Source organism: Eriocheir sinensis, chromosome 51, assembly GCF_024679095.1.
Source record: "Eriocheir sinensis breed Jianghai 21 chromosome 51, ASM2467909v1, whole genome shotgun sequence".
Lineage (NCBI taxonomy): Eukaryota > Metazoa > Arthropoda > Malacostraca > Decapoda > Varunidae > Eriocheir > Eriocheir sinensis.
This window is the reverse complement of record NC_066559.1, coordinates 4,456,854-4,474,723: the sequence shown is the minus strand read 5'-3', so window position 1 is coordinate 4,474,723 and position 17,870 is coordinate 4,456,854. Positions and strand designations below refer to the sequence as shown.

Genomic DNA, 17,870 nt, shown 5'->3' with positions numbered 1-17,870 from the left:
ATCATGGTCTGAACCTCCCACTGAAGCACCTGAATAAAAGAAGAAACGTAGAAAACACTGACCATTCGTTACCTCGTAAAGAATCACTATATTTAGGCGCTGTATAATTTTCTCCTTTGTTAAGCATTGTTCGCCTCCGTGTTTAAACCCGCCGGTTATCACTGCTCTGCCCCCTCCCTTGCAGGCACCCCGCTGCGAGCCCATACACCTGGCACACACCTGGCCACGCGAGGCACCGCTTACGGCTTTATTAGGCACTCAAGACCCTGCAAAGTGCCGCGGGCTGCCATTAGCATACACACACACACACAGACATACATGCATAAGTACAAGCAAACACACACACACACACACACACACACACACACACACACACACACACACACACACACACACACACACACACATTTGCCTCCTTGCATACATGACCACAGTTTTTGAGATGCGTGTAACGAGACAATTAAGCCTAATTTGAGGGAGGAAGAGGAGGCGGAGGAGGAGGAGGAGGAGGAAGACGAGAAGGAGGAAAAGGAGTAGGAGGAAGAGGAGGGGGAAGTAGAGGAGGAGAAGGAGGCGGAAACATAATAGAAAAAAAAAGTAAATGCGTGCGAAGGTTGGTTTGCTCAATGTTGCTTCCGTGTTGTTGACTTTGCTGTTAATGTTGAGGCTATTACGGTTAATTGTAGTCGTTATTGTTGTTGTTATTGTTGTTGTTATTGTTATAGTCGTTGGTGTTGGTTGGTTGGAGGGAGTGTTTAGTATGTATGTAATTTTTTTTTTTTTTTTACATTTTCCTCTTGCACTGTTATTTTCAATTTGTTTTATACTTTTATGTCTTTCACTAATCTTTCTTCTCTTGATCCACCTTCTTTTCTGTCTTTCTTTCCTCTCTTCTTCTTCTTCTTCTTCTTTTTCTTCTTTCCCTCTTCCGGGATTTTCTCCATCTGCGTCTTCAAAAACTGCTCCATTTTGCATTCCTCATCTTCGTCATTCTTCTCTTTCTCCTCTTCCTCTTCCTCCTCCTCGTCTTGCTACTGAAGATGATGATGATGATGACGATGCGGCTCTTCTAACTACATAACTTTGCTGGTAATTGTCCTAACAACCTAAGCAGCCCTCGTGTTTCCTTCCCTCTCCTCCTCCTCCTTCTATTCCTCTCTTTCTCCATCATCTCTTACGCGTCGTGTTTCCTCTTCCTCCTCCTCCTTCTCCTCCTCCCCCTGTCCTATTAGGCTTACGTCAATCCTAATTAAACTTTTCGAAAACTATATTAGACAAGATGGTTGCCTTCCTCGATGCCAATAATTCAATAACGATAATCAGTATGGGTTGCCTAGTACCTGATCTTCCCTAACAATCTTACTAACTTACTTTAACGATGTCTATGCATATTAGGATGCACGAACACCCTCCGACATAATTAATAAAAATGAAAGAAAAAAAAACGCTCGAAAGTCCCCCCTATATAGCTTATCTGAAAATTGCGCGCTCACGGAACAGTCGAGCATCGATGCCTGTGAATAAGCGACCGGCGGCAACGCAGTGGTTTTGAGGGTGAAGTATCTGATTGGATTCAAGTGACTATAGTGTGTGTGTGTGTGTGTGTGTGTGTGTGTGTGTGTGTGTGTGTGTGTGTGTGTGTGTGTGTGTGTTCATTATTAACTTAAAACATTCGACAACTTCCTCAACTAATCTAACCTTGGGATCTTATAAGGAGGAGGAGGAGGCGGCGGAAGAAGAGGAGGAGGAGGAATATAAACTTAGTAAAACGCAATGAAAAGGGAGCCGAGATATTAAAACAAAACTGTTTAATTTAAGATAAGAGGAGATTGCGGGAGGAAGGAGAAAATTCAAACCCAGTCCCGCTAGGCATGCTAACCACTGGACTACGGAGGCGAATGCATGAAATGAGACAAGAGGAAGAGAGTGAGAGAAGGGAGAAACGTAAAGATATCTCGTCGCCTGGCCAACCCTTTACCTGGTGACACACTCCGTTTAAGTAGTTTAGTCCAGCGATACACACACCTGCCTGTCCCTCTCCTCGTCCTTTTCCTTAACTTCATCGTCCATCTCCTCCTGGTCCCATTGCTACTACTTTACATCTCCTTCAGAATGGATGATGTAGCGGCTAATATCGTACCTTCTCTACTCTTCCTTCTCTTTAATGTCTTAATCCTTTTAATTTATTTTCACCACATCCTTCTCAGTTTTCTTCTCCGTCTTGTTCTTATTCTTGTATATGTTCTCATCCGTCTACTCTTCCCCTACTCCTCCCCCTTCCTACTCCTTCTCATCGTCCTCCCATTCTTCTCGGCTGTTCCATCTCCATTCACTAATTCTCTCTTTATACCTGACACAAAAATCCACACGTGGCACAATAAGCCGTTGAGTCAGATATACTCGACGAGAACAAAGATGTTTTGTTACTTGCTCGTCTTTGTTTCCATGCTTCTTCCTCCTCAGAGGTGGCCAGTGGTGTAGCTGATTAATACATGTATATGCATTTAAAATAATTTTCACTTCAAAACGGATTTTACAAATGCGTTTGTTGAAAATAATCAAATAAATAATTCAAATATATTTCTTTCGTATTATGCGTTTATAAATATTATATATCTTTGTTTTCTGGCGTCTATACAAACTCAATGGTGTGGACGTGTGATAAGTCTTGGGAACCCGTCACCGGTCGACGATGAGTCGTGTGTGTCACGGTGACACACCAACACAGCGACGCTCGACGCGTTCACTTCCTGCACTAGAGCCTCGCTGACAGCCCGTGCGGTGGGAGGAAAGATAATTATTGAGTACGTCAGCGCCGACACAGAGGCGGCTGGTATCCTATCCTCCAACTCAGTGAGCCACGTGTTATACATAAAATATATTCTGATGTATATTTGCAGATTTCAATTCGAAAAAAAATCATTAAGATTGTAAATGCGTAAAAACTAAGATCCAGTATGGAAAAAAAATATTTCTTTTCCTCAGATTTAAATATAAATTCGTCTCCCTTTTCTGTGAACATTATAAGTTTCGTAGTTATATAAATTCTTTACTGGGCCTCTTTGATATTTAACTTCTAGATATTGAAAGACAATTCCACACACCACGACTTAGATGATGAACGTAGTGTGTTTATGAAGCATTAACACGACCTTAAAAAAAACACTTCTCACTAAGGTCACGTTTTCAGTAGGTTTGTGAAATATATGTATTACAGGGCAGTATTTACGTACATCACTATTCCTTCTCCTCCTCCTCATCCTGCTCCACCCAGCACATCCTCCCCAACTAACTTAGATTCTAGGAACACGCCGACGCAAGACTTCATCGAGCACTCCTTAATTATGCAGGTAATCTTGCGTCAGCTAAAAATGTCTCTATTGTCTGATCACGCGATGCTCCAGGTTTTACTTTTCACTCAACTTTTCTTCCGTCTTTTGCTGCAACTATTAAATGTCATCATCTTCCTCCTCCTCCTCCTCCTCCTCCTCCTCCTCCTCCTATTACTCCTCCTCCTCCTCCGTCCTTTACAAACTTTCAGGTATGAAGGAACCTGAAAACTAATTACTTCTATGAAACGAGATGGCTTACTTAATAAACATTTTAAAGAAGTCTAATTTTTCTTGTATCCGAAAATATATAATGTGTTGAAGACATGTAAGGTATCTCGGTGTGTGTGTGTGTGTGTGTGTGTGTGTGTGTGTGTGTGTGTGTGTGTGTGTGTGTGAGTGTGTTATCATTGTTATCATTCCTCTCGTGTTCCATCAGTTTATCTCTTATCAGTCTTCTTTTCTATTGTTTCTCCTTCTTTCATTAGTTCCTGTTCGTACCATGTCTTCTCCGCTTCCATTGTCTTTCCCTCTCTCTCCTTCCCTCCCTTTTCTCCACCTTCCCTGTTTGTTCCTCTCCGCCACTCGAGTCATCCCCGCTATCTTCCTTTCCGCTCATACAATCTGTTCTTTCCCTCTTTGCGCCCTTCCTAGTTCACTTTATGGCCTCATTTTCACTCTCTTCCTCCTCCGTTGTTAATTTGTATTTCGTGCTTACTCTCTCTCTCTCTCTCTCTCTCTCTCTCTCTCTCTCTCTCTCTCTCTCTCTCTCTCTCTCTCTCTCTCTCTCTCTCTCTCTCTCTCTCTCTCTCTCTCTCTCTCTCTCTCTCTCTCTCTCTCTCTCTCTCTCTCTCTCTCTCTCTCTTAATACGTTATGAAACATTCTATACAATATAATTTCCCCTATTAATGCTACTCTCTTAACCATAAAAGATTTCCATCTGATTTGAATTACACAAACATTTTCCCTTCCTCATTTCCTCATACAAGCCTATATTTTCACTGTCTTCCTTCATTAGATAGATACACACGTTTCATCTTAGTCTTTTCTACTACGATCTTCATATCCTCTTACTTCACGTTTTAATTACAACCTTACGCAATTTTTCATCTCCTCACTTTCTTACAACCCTCCTCATTTTCATTTATTGTATTTGTTCCTTACTTTAACCTCCTCCAAAAGACGGATACCCACGGCTCGCCTTCCTTTTTATAACAACCTGAGATCGTCGCCTTCAATTACACCCACTCCTACTGCTTCTCTCACCTGTCGCAGCCTCCAGCCACTCAGCCAGTCACCCAGCCAGACAGTCACACACCTCTGCTCTCAGGCGTTCATCTTCCCTCACTTGCTCATCACACGCTCACAACGCAGCCTCGCCCACTTGGCTTCCTCTTACTGGTAAAGGACCCTTGCCGATGTCTCTGATTAAGCTCGACTACTACAGAAGATAGATAGATAGAGATAGATAGTTAGATAGATAGATAGAGAGAGGAGGAGAGAATTACGCTTTATAGGAGGAGCGTCCATCTTCTCTTCTCTTCTCTTCTCTTCTCTCTCTCTCTCTCTCTCTCTCTCTCTCTCTCTCTCTCTCTCTCTCTCTCTCTCTCTCTCTCTCTCTCTCTCTCTCTCTCTCTCTCTCTCTCTCTCTCTCTCTCTCTCCGGCGGTTAGAAATGAGGTGATGGTTTCGATGTAAAACCAGAAAAGAAAAAAAATGTCGTATTGTTGTGTGGTATATTATGTGTGTGCGTGTGTGTGTGTGTGTGTGTGTGTGTGTGTGTGTGTGTGTCGACTTGTGAATCGATGCTTTTTTCTTCTTTTTCCTTTTGTTTCAGTTGTGTTTTATTGGAAATTGGGTATCCTACAGCACACACACACACACACATACACACACACACACACAAACACACACACACAAACACACACACACACGTACTCAACCAGAAATGTATTATGCAAGAGGCTTTAAATCACAAACAAGACCCTGATTATACACACACACACACACACACACACACACACACACACACACACACACACACACACACACACACACACACACACACACACACAAAAGCACTCCCACACCTGCCCCATTTACTCACCCCCCCCTCCCTTCTACCTTCCTTCATCCGCCTTCCTACCCCGCGCGGTTTCTGAAATTAACGACACGGATGTAATTAGAACCCGGTGTCCCTTGAGCGCTTTATGAGTCCCTGAAGAAGTAAAGACGGTGGCGAGGGAGATGCTGACGACGGGGAATGCGACTAAGAACCATATTTCTTATACATTTCGCAGCCCAAGACACATTTGATAAGGCTTTCGTGTGACTTGTGGGCGTTTCCTTGGTTAGTCTTAGGACTCTGATAGTAGTCTGACGAGGCCTCTGCATTAACTTACTGTACCTTGGATGTAAAAAACCCACTCATGAGATTCCGATTAATCTTCTCTTCGGCCTATTTAAGGAGTTGATGTGAGTGGCGGAATTGTTGAGTATATCGACCTAAAACACATATCCCAGCTGCTTAAATAGTGTCACAAGGCCATTTCGTCGGATCTAGAGGCTGACGAAAACCTAAAGGGTAAAAACTAAGAAAAATGATCCTTCTTCTACAAACTGAGAAATAGAAAATGTGATAAGGCCATTTCGTCGGGTCTAGAGGCTGACGAAAACCTATAGAGTAAAAACTAAGAAAAATGATCCTTCTTCTACAAACTGAGAGAAAGAAAAGTTTGCATGAGAAAAGGTGTTATGAGTGATGATCAAAATATGTGGTTTCAAATATGGCAATTCAGTTCCAAGGGTGTTTCGTCTCACCTTCCTCACATTTCCCCTTCTTTACTGTATTCACTCGTATAGTTCTGCTTTTGGTTCCCTTTTACTTCTCGTTTACTCCTTTCCCTTTCCTCCCGTGTTTTCTCGTTTTGCTCTGTCTTTCCCCTATCAGGTTCCTCTCTTTTATTCCTGTCTACGTTATCTCCCACTCTCATTGCCTTACTTATCCTCCCTTCCGTTCCTTTACTTCTTGCTTTTGGTTTCCTCTCTTCCCCTTCCCCGTATTCTCTCTTATCGCTTTGTCTTTCCTTCATTAGTTTTTTTTCTCTGATTCATTTCGGTTATATATGTACCACTGATTTCATTACTTCCTCTTCCTTCCTCTGCTTCTTGTTTTTCGTTATCTCCCTTCATCTTCCCCGTCCTGTCTCGCGTTTCTCTGCCTTTCCTTCATTAGTTTCTCTTTTTCGATTTCCTTTGTGTGTTATTTCCGCCTCTCCTCCCTTAACATTCTCCCTTCGCATTTACTATTCCCCTTTTTTCCTCTCTTTCGCGTGTACAAGCACCTGGGAGTAAATGAATGAAAATCGAGAAGCAAAATAATAAACTGGAGTCTGTAGGTCGATCAAAAGGCTGCAATGAATGAAAAGAAAAAAACGACTTGGGAAATGAGACTTCCATCTTTTGAGAACGAAAAGAGTTGCACTTACAGGAATTTAGGTGAGGAAAACGAAGAAACGAAATGAGTCTACCGGCTTTTGGAAGTTGGAATAGGTGTTTTATAAGACTAGGGATAATCTTGGAGCTTAGAATGAGGACCAAGAGCTGAAGGAAAATAAATGGAGGAGGAGGAGGAGGAAGAGGATGAGAAGCAGGCAAAGCAGAAGGATTAGGAAAAGGAGGAGGAGAAGGAAGAGGAAGAGAATGATAAGGGTGTAAGAGCTTCGAAGAGAAAGTGATAGCAGATGAAAGGACTCGAGGGAGGGGAACGCGGAAATGAAGGAACATAATAGTATCCGTGACGCTGTTGCCGGAGAGGGAGAGGAATGAAGCGATAAGGAAGTGGGAGCGCTTTAGAGTGAGAGGGAGGAAGAGGGATGGTGGCGGGGTGGACGGCTTGACGTGTGGGTCCATTGGTTGTGTTGGACCTGATGAGCGAAGTAATTTTTCTCTTCTCTTTTTGAGCACTGCATCTTTCTGTGTGTGTGTGTGTGTGTGTGTGTGTGTGTGTGTGTGTGTGTGTGTGTGTGTGCAGTAATGTATGCCGGTCACTCTCTCCTCGCCCTTCCAACTCTTTCATTAGTACTGCCGCCCCGCTTTTCGCTCGCTCCCTCATACATACAAATGAAAACTTGTGCGTATTGAAACTTTGATAACAATAATATTAGTGTTACATGGCAGCCACGCGTCATCTGGATATACGTACCGATATGACAAGGCGTATGTCCTAACACCCACCCACCCACCCATCCACACACACACACACACATATGCACACACTAAGAAAGATTGTATTATAGGCCAGGATGAGTTTTAATTACATTTGTATAACTCTAGGGCTATTTAAACCCACAACTAAATAGCTATGCAAGTAAAATATAGGCAGAGCACAAGAGTACAGTCTGCTCTCTTGTAAATCTTTTAAAATGCACTTTATTTACGACACACACACACTAAGAAAGATTACATTATAGGGTAGGTTGACTTTTAATTACATTTGTATAACTCTAGGGCTATTTAAACCCACAACTAAATAGCAATGCAAGTAAAATATAGGCAGAGCACAAGTACATTCTTCTCTCTTGTAAATCTTTGAAATGCACTTTATTTACGACTCTGCTGATGGAGGAATACAAAAAGCTCAAAAATAAGTAAATGAAATAGAAGATAAGATAGGAAAAAGAAACTGCCAGAGAAATTATATCGAAAAACGTTTTAAAGAATACTACAAACATCTCTCATATAACTGACCAGCCTCTCCAAGTCAGTCATGTTTTATTGCCTATACTCTCCACACACCACTTCCCTGATTATTGTTCTTTTCTCTTTTTCAATACGACACACTGCTCAGAACTCTCCCTATTCATGTAACTAAGACATAAATACTCTTACTCATTTCAACTGGTAACCTCTAAAACAGCTTCTCGAACACAATTTTTCTCTATCTCCATAAACTAAGCTATATTTTCGGAATAGAATATCAACACACCTAATGTATCAAACTGAACCCGCCTATTTTTATTTAACTGTGTATCCGCCATTATTTCTTTCTTTGCAATATCAAGAGCTTCTGGCAACTCTTGTTCGCGACGGTTTGTCTCTTCTTTTACCTCTTCCAGGAAAGAGAAGAAGTAAGTCTTGATAATCTTCATGAGTCAGCCTCAATTCAACCATTTCGATTAAACTTCATATCCAGTTTCCTTTCTTCCTTTGTAGTGCCCAGAGCTTCTTCTTATACTTTCATTTGCAACAGTTCGAACTCTTCCGTCCCAAACAGAAAGCGAGGAGAGTCTCAATAGTCTTTATGAATTTCTTTGAACTATACAATTTGATAAACATTGTCCGCTTTCCTATCTTTCTTTGCAATGTTCGGATCTTATTTCTAAACTTTCCTATTGCAACAGTTTGACCTCTTCCATCTCGAGCAAAAAATATAAGTAGGAAGTGCAAGCATAAAAGGAAAATAAATATAGTGCGCCAGAGCAATCTGGGCTTCTATACAACGCTCCCGGCGCGCGGCCTGGCCAGGTTAACTTAATACAGGTGTGGCGCGCCGCAGCTGGGGGGAATTTCACTGCACCTGCACCTTAGAAAACACACCTGATAACTCCCAGTCCAAGGCCACCGTAATCTCACCACCTCCTCCTCCTCCTCCTCCTCCTCCTCCTCCTCCTCCTCCTCCTCCTCCTCCTCCTCCTCCTCCTCCTCCTCCTCTTCTTCTGTCCCTATACTTCTCCTCCTGTCCCCTTCCTCCTTCTGTTTGCTTATCTTCTTACTGCCCCAATCTTTAAGTGTTCTTTTGCTTTCTTTTTCTTTTCCTTTTTTTCTTTTCTTTGTCTGTTTATTTACCTTCTTTTTTATTCCTTTCTTCAACTTTTTTCTTCTTCTTGTTCTTCTTTTTCTTCTTCTTTTCTTCCTCTTTTAACGCTTCCCCTCCTCCTCCTCCTCCGCCTCTGTCCCTTTCTTCTCCTTCTTTACACTCTTTCTCTTCTTAGTCTTTTTTCTCTTTCTCATCCTACTTCACTACTTTTGATTTTCCTCATTTCTTATAGTTCTTTTGTTTCATCCCCTTCGCAATTCCTCTTCCTTCTCTTACCACTCTTCTTTTTCTTTTCCTACGTATTTTTTTATCTTCCTTCTCCTCTTTTTCCTCTTCTCAAACCACTACTTCTACTCACACATATTACTTTTTCCCACTGAATATCTCCTTCTCTCCTCTCCTCTCCTCTCCTTTTTCCTTTGCACGCCCTCTCCCTTCCTTCCTGCCTCTCTCACACCCCTCTCACTCGACCAATTGTCTTACTCTTCCCCTCCCCTCTAACTCTCCTCCTAAAAACTCTTAACCTTTAGTCTCCTTCCCCTCCTGTCCTGTCCTGTCCTGTCCGCTCTTCGATTCCCTTTCATAGATACTCCTGCCTTCCTTTTTTTTACTCTCTCTCTCTCTCTCTCTCTCTCTCTCTCTCTCTCTCTCTCTCTCTCTCTCAATACTAAAACGAGGCTGAGAAATATAATTAATCAAGAAGTTCGATTCAATAAAGATGCAATGAGGCTTAATTGAGAGGAAAAGAAAGTGGTAGGAAGAAAAGAAAAAAAGAGGACATGGAGGAGGACGAAAAAGGTGGAGAGAAGTGGAGGAGTAAGAGAAGGAGGAGGAGGAGGAGGAGGAGGAGGAGGAAAATAAGATGAATGACAACGAAAGGAAGAGGGAGAGAAAGGAAATTACGAAACCCTAAGTTGAGAAACAGGAAGTTAGCAGAACAAAAGGACAAAGGAGAAGAGAAAGACAAAGAAGGTTAAAAAAGGAGGGAAAGATGAGGCAGGGGGGGGGACACACACACACACACACACACACACACACACACACACACACACACACACACACACACACACACACTCACACATACACACACACACACACACACACACGTAATTAATCACTTCGTCACTCCCACGTTTCTCTCTCTCTCTCTCTCTCTCTCTCTCTCTCTCTCTCACACACACACACACACACACACACACACACACACACACACACACACACACACACACACACACACACACACACACACACACACACACAGCCCTCAGTCACTCATAAACCAAAATTAAAAACGGAATTAAAAAGCAAAATTAGCACTCCCTCTCTCCCACATTCATCACGCGCATAATGACAAACGAACGAAGAGAAAAAAATCACCCAAACGCTAATGGAAAAGTGGAGTAATGAATCGTTTCGGGTGTCCTTTTCGCTCATTGTGAGGCTCAATATTTTCGTTTCCCTCGTTAATTATTGTTCACGGATTGTTATTGTTGTTATTTTGGCCTCGTTGTTTTCCTTAGTGTATTATTCTTCCTCTTCGTCTATTCCATCTGTTATCTTGTCAAACTAACGATATAGAGTAGCTCAGCATGCCCTAAATAAAGCAAATTGTCTTATTCTCTCCAGCAAACTAACCACACGTAACGCACACATAATTTCCTTTAAAGATCATTGAAATTTATCATGGCCAGAAATATTATAACCAATCTCCGGAGGTGACCAAATATGTCCCCCGTCTCCAGGTTGGACCCCACTTCACCTTCAACCCCACCAATTTTTTTACCCGTCTCAGATGTTATCCGTATACAAGGGCCTCATCGCTCTCGTAAAGAAAATGCATCCCAGGTTGGTTGGGGCTCCACACTCACAGCCCTTTTGGACAGTGTAGAGTCTTAGGCATTTTGTCTCATCATCTCTCTCCTCTTACTGACAATCTACTTATTCAATACCGCCGCAGTGTTGCCTCTCTTTCTATCTTCTATCGATATTTTCATGCTGACTGCTCTTCTGAACCTGATAGCTGCTTGCCTCCACTCCTCCCGCGGCCACGCTCCACATGACTTTTCAAATCGAGCTCTTTCTTCTTCTCTTCCTCCTCCTCCTCTTCCTTCTACTCCTTCCTTCCCATAGAAATCATCCATCACCATCGCTTCTTCCTTTCTCCATTACTCTTCACACATGGAGGGAGAATAAAAAAGCTACTCGCACATCTTCAAATAAAATGCATCTTGTGAAAATTTTTGGAGAGGAAAAATATACGAGGTGAAAACTATGGGAGGGAGGAAAGAGGGAGGGAAATATAACTTATCCTCCTCCTCCTCCTCCTCCTCCTCCTCCTCCTCCTCCTCTGCCTGCTTCCCATAAAGAGTTGTGAAATGTTATGAGTACTCCGAACACTTGCGTAATAAGATAATGAGGTACGATTCTCTCTCTCTCTCTCTCTCTCTCTCTCTCTCTCTCTCTCTCTCTCTCTCTCCTCCGTTATTCCCTCTTCTTTCCCTCTCTCATAAACGGACATAAAAGACAAATACGCACAGACACACAAACGGACCGACAAACAAAACACACACAAAAAAAGCACGAATGAAATAAACAACGAAAAGAAAACGTAAAAAATCAAAGGAAAACCGCAAAAATGAAAAAAAAAAAATCCGAATCCTTTCTCACTCAGGGCGCACGAGGCTCCCCGTCATACATACATTTTTTTTTTCCACCGTGAAGGCAGAAACTCAAGCACTTCTTCTGCCCTCCATCCATTCCTCTCCTTCCTTCCCTGGAGAGGCGAAAGAGGAGGCGCAGAAAAATGGTAGGGCAGGGAGAAGGAGGAGGAAAGAGAATCCCGGAGGTTGCAAAAGTTAGGAGAGAAGGAAAGAAATGGAATTGAACTCGATATGGAACCTTGAGACGCAGAAAAATTGAGATTAAACATGAGAGGGAGGTTAGGAAGAATGGGAGGAGGAGGGGAAAGAACAGAAGGATGAGAAAGATACGGAAGAGGGGAAGGAGAGAGGAGGAGGAAGAGGGGTCAGAGGAGGAGGAGGAAGAGGGGTCAGAGGAGGAGGAGGAAGCAGAATGGGAGAAGAGGATGAGGCGGTGGAAGAAGTGGAAGAGGAGGCGGAGAGGAGAGAGGAGAAAGAGGGGGAGGGGAGAGAGGAAGAGGAAGAGAGCGGAGAGGAGGAAGCAGAAAGGAGGAGGGGTTGGAGGAGGAGGTGCAAAAAAGAAGGAAAAGTGCAAGAGGATCAGAGCGAAAATAAGAAGGAAGTGGAGGAGAAGGAGAGGGAGAGAAAAAAGGTGGAAAGATTTCAATCAGGGATTCCAAAGTTTAATATGTCCTTTACGAGAAGGAAAATTAATAAATCGGGGAGAGGGAAGGAGGAAGAAGAGATGTGAGATGAAAGTGTGATGATGATGATGATGATGATGACGGTGATAATGATGATAGTGATAATGATGATGATTGCAATGATGATGAAAACCGAAATGCAAAAAATAAAAACATAGAAAATAGAGTATAAATAAATAAAAGTGAAATAAGACAATAAAAAAGTAACAATACACCTAAAAATTATGAGGATGATGATGATGATGACGATGATAATAAATAAATAAATGATAATAAACAGAAGCAAAATCTAAAAAAAAAAAAATAATGAACGAAAAAACATTAAGGAAAAATTCTTCAAAAGTGACACAATAAAAATGAAATCTGACGAGCATCATTATATACTAACATGATACTAATATGCAGGTGTGATGGGGCTGGCACACCTGAGCGTAATAAAAGGTGTGGGGACTAGGTGATGACACAAACCTGAGGCACATGTGAGAGGAGGAGGAGGAGGAGGAGGAGGAAGAATGACCCGCACGATATCTACTTTTATATTCCTCACGTCATCCGCTTCCCTGTTCACCTCATCTTCTAATCCTTATTTATTTCTCTCCCACTTCTTCGCTTTTACCACATAACTCTCTCTCTCTCTCTCTCTCTCTCTCTCTCTCTCTCTCTCTCTCTCTCTCTCTCTCTCTCTCTCTCTCTCTCTCTCTCTCTCTCTCTCTCTCTCTCTCTCTCTCTCTCTCTCTCTCTCTCTCTCTCTCTCTCTCTCTCTCTCTCGTCGTACCCTCGTCCTATATTCGTTTGGTTTTGACATCCTTTTTGCTGCGAATGTTTTTTCCTTCCTCTCACTTCTTTCTACAAGCCAGTCCGTCCGTCAGTCCGTTCCCGATAGGTAGACAAGTGCACCGTCTTCAAATATCGTTATTACCTTCAAATTGCCACACCGGATATTATATTGTTTTTCTCCTTCTTCTTCTCCTTCGCCTCCTCCTCCTCCTCCTCCTCCTCTTCCTCCTACGTGGGACTTACCTTCATTACCAAAGAAAAAAATATATAAAGTCGAAATACATATAATAAGGTTCTTGAGTTCATGGGTTTTATGACTATACATATAAAAGAGAGAGAGAGAGAGAGAGAGAGAGAGAGAGAGAGAGAGAGAGAGAGTATATATTGCGTCTCTGGCAATACTATGTTATGAATCCACATCATAATTGACACCACCAACAACAACAACAAAAACAACAACAACAACAAAATTTTCATATATATCATTTTATCCTCCTTTTCTTTTTTTCTTTTTCTTTTTCTCGTGTTTTTTTTTTATCTTTCTTCCTATTCCTTTCCCTCCTCCTCTTCTCCCTCCTCCTCCTCCTTTAATCTTGTCTTTTTTTCCATCTCCTCCTTCGTCGTCTCATATTTTCTCAGTGAATTGGTTATTTCCTGTCGTGACAATGCTGCGTTTCTTTTGCCAGTGTTTCCGTTCTTTCTCTCCTATTTTTTGTGTGTTCTTGCATCCTCCTCCTCATAGCCGCCACTCATCCCCCTCTTGAGACCTCTTCATCTTTATTGCTTGCTTCATCTTTTCTCCTCCTCAATCTTCCCATCACTGTTCCTTTTGGTTCTTATTATTGCTATTTTTTTTTTGTCACATAGTTGTTTTTTATATTGAACACGGGAACGGCACATGGACACTATAGAACAATATCAAGAGAAAAGTAAAAATAGAATGATATCAATGATCAAACGCAACTTCTTGAAATTATCTCATACACGAAGAAACTCACAAATAGGTTACGCGTGTTATGTTAAAACCCGTGGTGTGCTGGGCCCCCAAATTTGTCTTAAAGATAAATCTGTGCAGGGAATACTGGCTGCAGCAATAATGAGCAATACATATGTTAATTAGGGGCCGGGAAGCACCTGCCGACCCCGAGAATTCATTACCTGCAGAACCCTTTGACCACACGAGGCCGGACAAGTGACGCCCGTAGAGACAGGTGAGGCGAGGTTATTATCTGACACGAACACGGGACATGAGGATGCACATACATACATACATACATAATATATACATAAGAGGGACACATACACTGGCATGACTCTTTTATATGTGTGTTTGCTCTCCCCCATACACACACACACACACACACACACACACACACACACACATACACATACACACTCACACTCACACACACAGACACAGACACTAACACTGACACTGACACTGACACTAACACACACACACACACACACACACACACACACACACACACACACACACACACACACACACTATCTAACACCCACTGGCAAACAAAATATTATTACTACCACAGATAACCTAAAGAGACAACCCCAACACACACCACGAAACTATATTTATGACACTTTCTCTCTCCCTCTTGACTCTCCCCTCGGGAACTCCTGAGGGTGGGAGAGATAAATAAGAGGCGTGCTTTTATGAGGGAAAGAGGAATACGAGGTTGTTGCTCCAATATGACCTTGAAGGATGTGTGTGCAGCTCGACGGTGTATCATTCGACATACGCACTCACACGCACACTACCCCCCCCACACACACACACACACTATCCCCTCCCCCACACACACACACACTATCCCCCCCCCACCCACCCACACACACACACACTATCCCCCCACACACGCCGTCGCTGATGTTAATTTGGTTACACGATATGATGGCAAGTCGAGTAACGCTGAACCACACGTGGACGCAAACACAAGAGTCTGTTGAGGAGGAGGAATAATTGATCTCAACACTCTTCGTCCTGGTCAATTTTTCCCTGCGACTTCATTTACCTTTCAAAAAACATATACTGGTCCTTTCATTACGAACGCTCAGATAAAGAAAAAATTATATATAGTTTGCATCGAATAACTTCTGATCACGGAATACCATGCAGCCCTCCACCTCCTCAGCCCACAGCAAAACCACACGAGCAGGAAGGAACTAAGGGGAGAAAGAGGGAAACCGATCTCTATATATCCGCTTACAAGGAAAAAGGAGGGACAGAAGGAGGGAGAAGAGGGAGGGGACTGAAGGTATGTATGTAGAGGAGGGAAGACGTGGGCAAGAAAAAGAGGGTGGCAGGAGGGAAACTGAAGGAGGAAAAAACAAAAAGAGGGGAAATTGCTCCGTACACGGCCACATACGAGGGGAGAGAAGGAAAGAAGAGCGGAATGTAGGTGAGGGAAGACACTAGAGAGGGAAAAAAGAGTGACGGGAGTGAGAGTTATGGAGAAAAAGACGGCAAGGGAGAGGAAAGAACAGGGATGCAGCAAGGGGGCGCAGCAATAGCGGAGATCAAAAATAAGGGGACGAAGAGGGGAGAGAGGAGGGGGATGTCAAAGGTGAAACACGCAACAAACAGACACAAAGGAAAAGACATGAGTGAGATACGAACATGCAAGGACATACAAGTGGAGGGTCAATTATATGCGTTAAGAGGTATGGACTCTGCGACTCTTTGGGAAGGAGAGGTGAGGAGGTACAAAAAGGGAGAAAGAGGATGGAGAGGCGGAAAATGTGCAGAGGAAAGGGAAAAGAATGAATGGAAGAGGGATAATGAAGGGTTATGATTGCAGGAGGAGGAGAAGAAGGAGGAAGAGGAGGTGGTAGAGGAGAAGGAGAAGTCATAAGGTCAGGAAGAAGACAGAAATGAACGTGAGATGAAGGGGAGATAAAGGCGCCGATGGTAAGATGAAGACTAGGGAAGATGAAGGATGAGAGAAGGAAATACATATACGAAGGAATGTCAAAAAATACGCATTCTAATAAACGAAATCCTGCCAATATTTGCGGCTTAAAAACGTGTATTTCCCATGATATTTAGGGCCGCCAACTGAAAAAAATATATGCTTAGTTTGTGTTAAGATTATAAGAATTCCTGAGCACGGCGACACAATTCTACCACATTTCTCGAATCGCGTCTGACCAACCAGCTGTATTTTTTTCTCCTTCTCGCCAAGTGATTAATAAGCAATATAAGTGTTTAATTAATGAAGGTTGTCACGACGCATTAGCGAATTCCTGACGCTGCCACAAATATATTCAGAATTAATCTCTTTTTATGCATACTAATAACGCTCAGCCATCGGTAAAAAACAAATGACGAACGCGGACGGACACAGCAATTACGTGACTCAGCAAGCAGCAAATAGGCTTAAGTGAATGGCTGCGCTGACCTCTTGTGGTAGGTAAGTAAAATAAAGTAAAACAGATTGGTCAGGTAGGTATACATATAAAGAATGGTGACTAGAGAGGGTAGGGTAGTGGTCATGTAGTGGTGGTGTAGTGGTGGTGAGGTGGTGGTGAAGTGGTCGTGGTGGTGGTAGTGATGGTGGTGGTGGTGGTGGAAAAGGCAAAAATTGGTTAAAGACAGGATTACTAGACCATTTACGCACACACACACACACACACACACACACACACACACACACACACACACACACACAAGAATCGAGTATCTACCTATCCATCTATCCTTCACACAAACAAACTATCCATATCTTGAATTATCTCATTATAAAGACCGATTATCCTCACTCGCCATCTGTTGTTTGTCTTTACTTCCTCCTCTTTCATTACACGTGGTCCAGGCTCCTGCAATCTGTGTTTTCTTTGTAATCTTGTATGTAATCATCTCTCTCTCTCTCTCTCTCTCTCTCTCTCTCTCTCTCTCTCTCTCCTGATGTTTCCTTCCGCCTTCTCCTCCTCCTCCTCCTCCTCCTCCTCCTCCTTCTCCTCCTCCTTCCATCATTAGCTAAGCACACATCAGAAGCATCAACATAAATCTTTTCCGAGAACCAAAAATCAAAACAAACCCTTCCTGTGTGTGTGTGTGTGTGTGTGTGCATATACCTAACACCCTTTAAGCTGTGTTGGTGCTTCTGAAAACACTTTTGCTTGACACACATGAGCCAGCACGACCCTTCGGCGGCTCCGTGTGTGATATTTAAAGACATCTATAGACACACACACACACACACACACACACACACACACACACACACACACATGGGGGTGAATGTAATCTCGGAAAGCCTCACAAGACTCACCTGCCGCAAAGATTCCTCGTGACTGCTCCTTTTCGTCCTTCTTCTGCAACAAGGAAAAACAAGCGATCAGTGAACGATCTTAAAAGAGCAATATTCTTAAAACTTACGGCTCCCAAGCACACACATAATTCACAAAGCTTTCGTAGGAGTTCTGTACATTTAAATGGATAGTTATATAACCCTAGTGACAGTCCGACAAAGCTTCTGTACCATTAATGTGAAAAAAAGCTCATGAGAATCCGATTAGTGTTCTATTTGGTCTTTGGAAACAGTTGACGTAAGAGGCGAAAGCGTCTGAGAGTTTTAAC

At 42.7% G+C, this 17,870-nt stretch overlaps 1 protein-coding gene across 1 annotated transcript in view; it reads right to left on the bottom strand.

Moving 5' to 3' along the window:
- The window catches only part of LOC126982574 (5-hydroxytryptamine receptor 1-like), a 126,079-nt gene extending 108,471 nt beyond the window's left edge, over positions 1 to 17,608 (bottom strand). The window contains exon 1 of the mRNA XM_050834728.1: positions 17,563 to 17,608. The gene's annotated coding sequence lies outside the window, so the exon portion shown is untranslated. The remainder of the gene's footprint in view (positions 1 to 17,562) is intronic.
- Between the last annotated feature and the right edge of the window lie 262 nt (positions 17,609 to 17,870).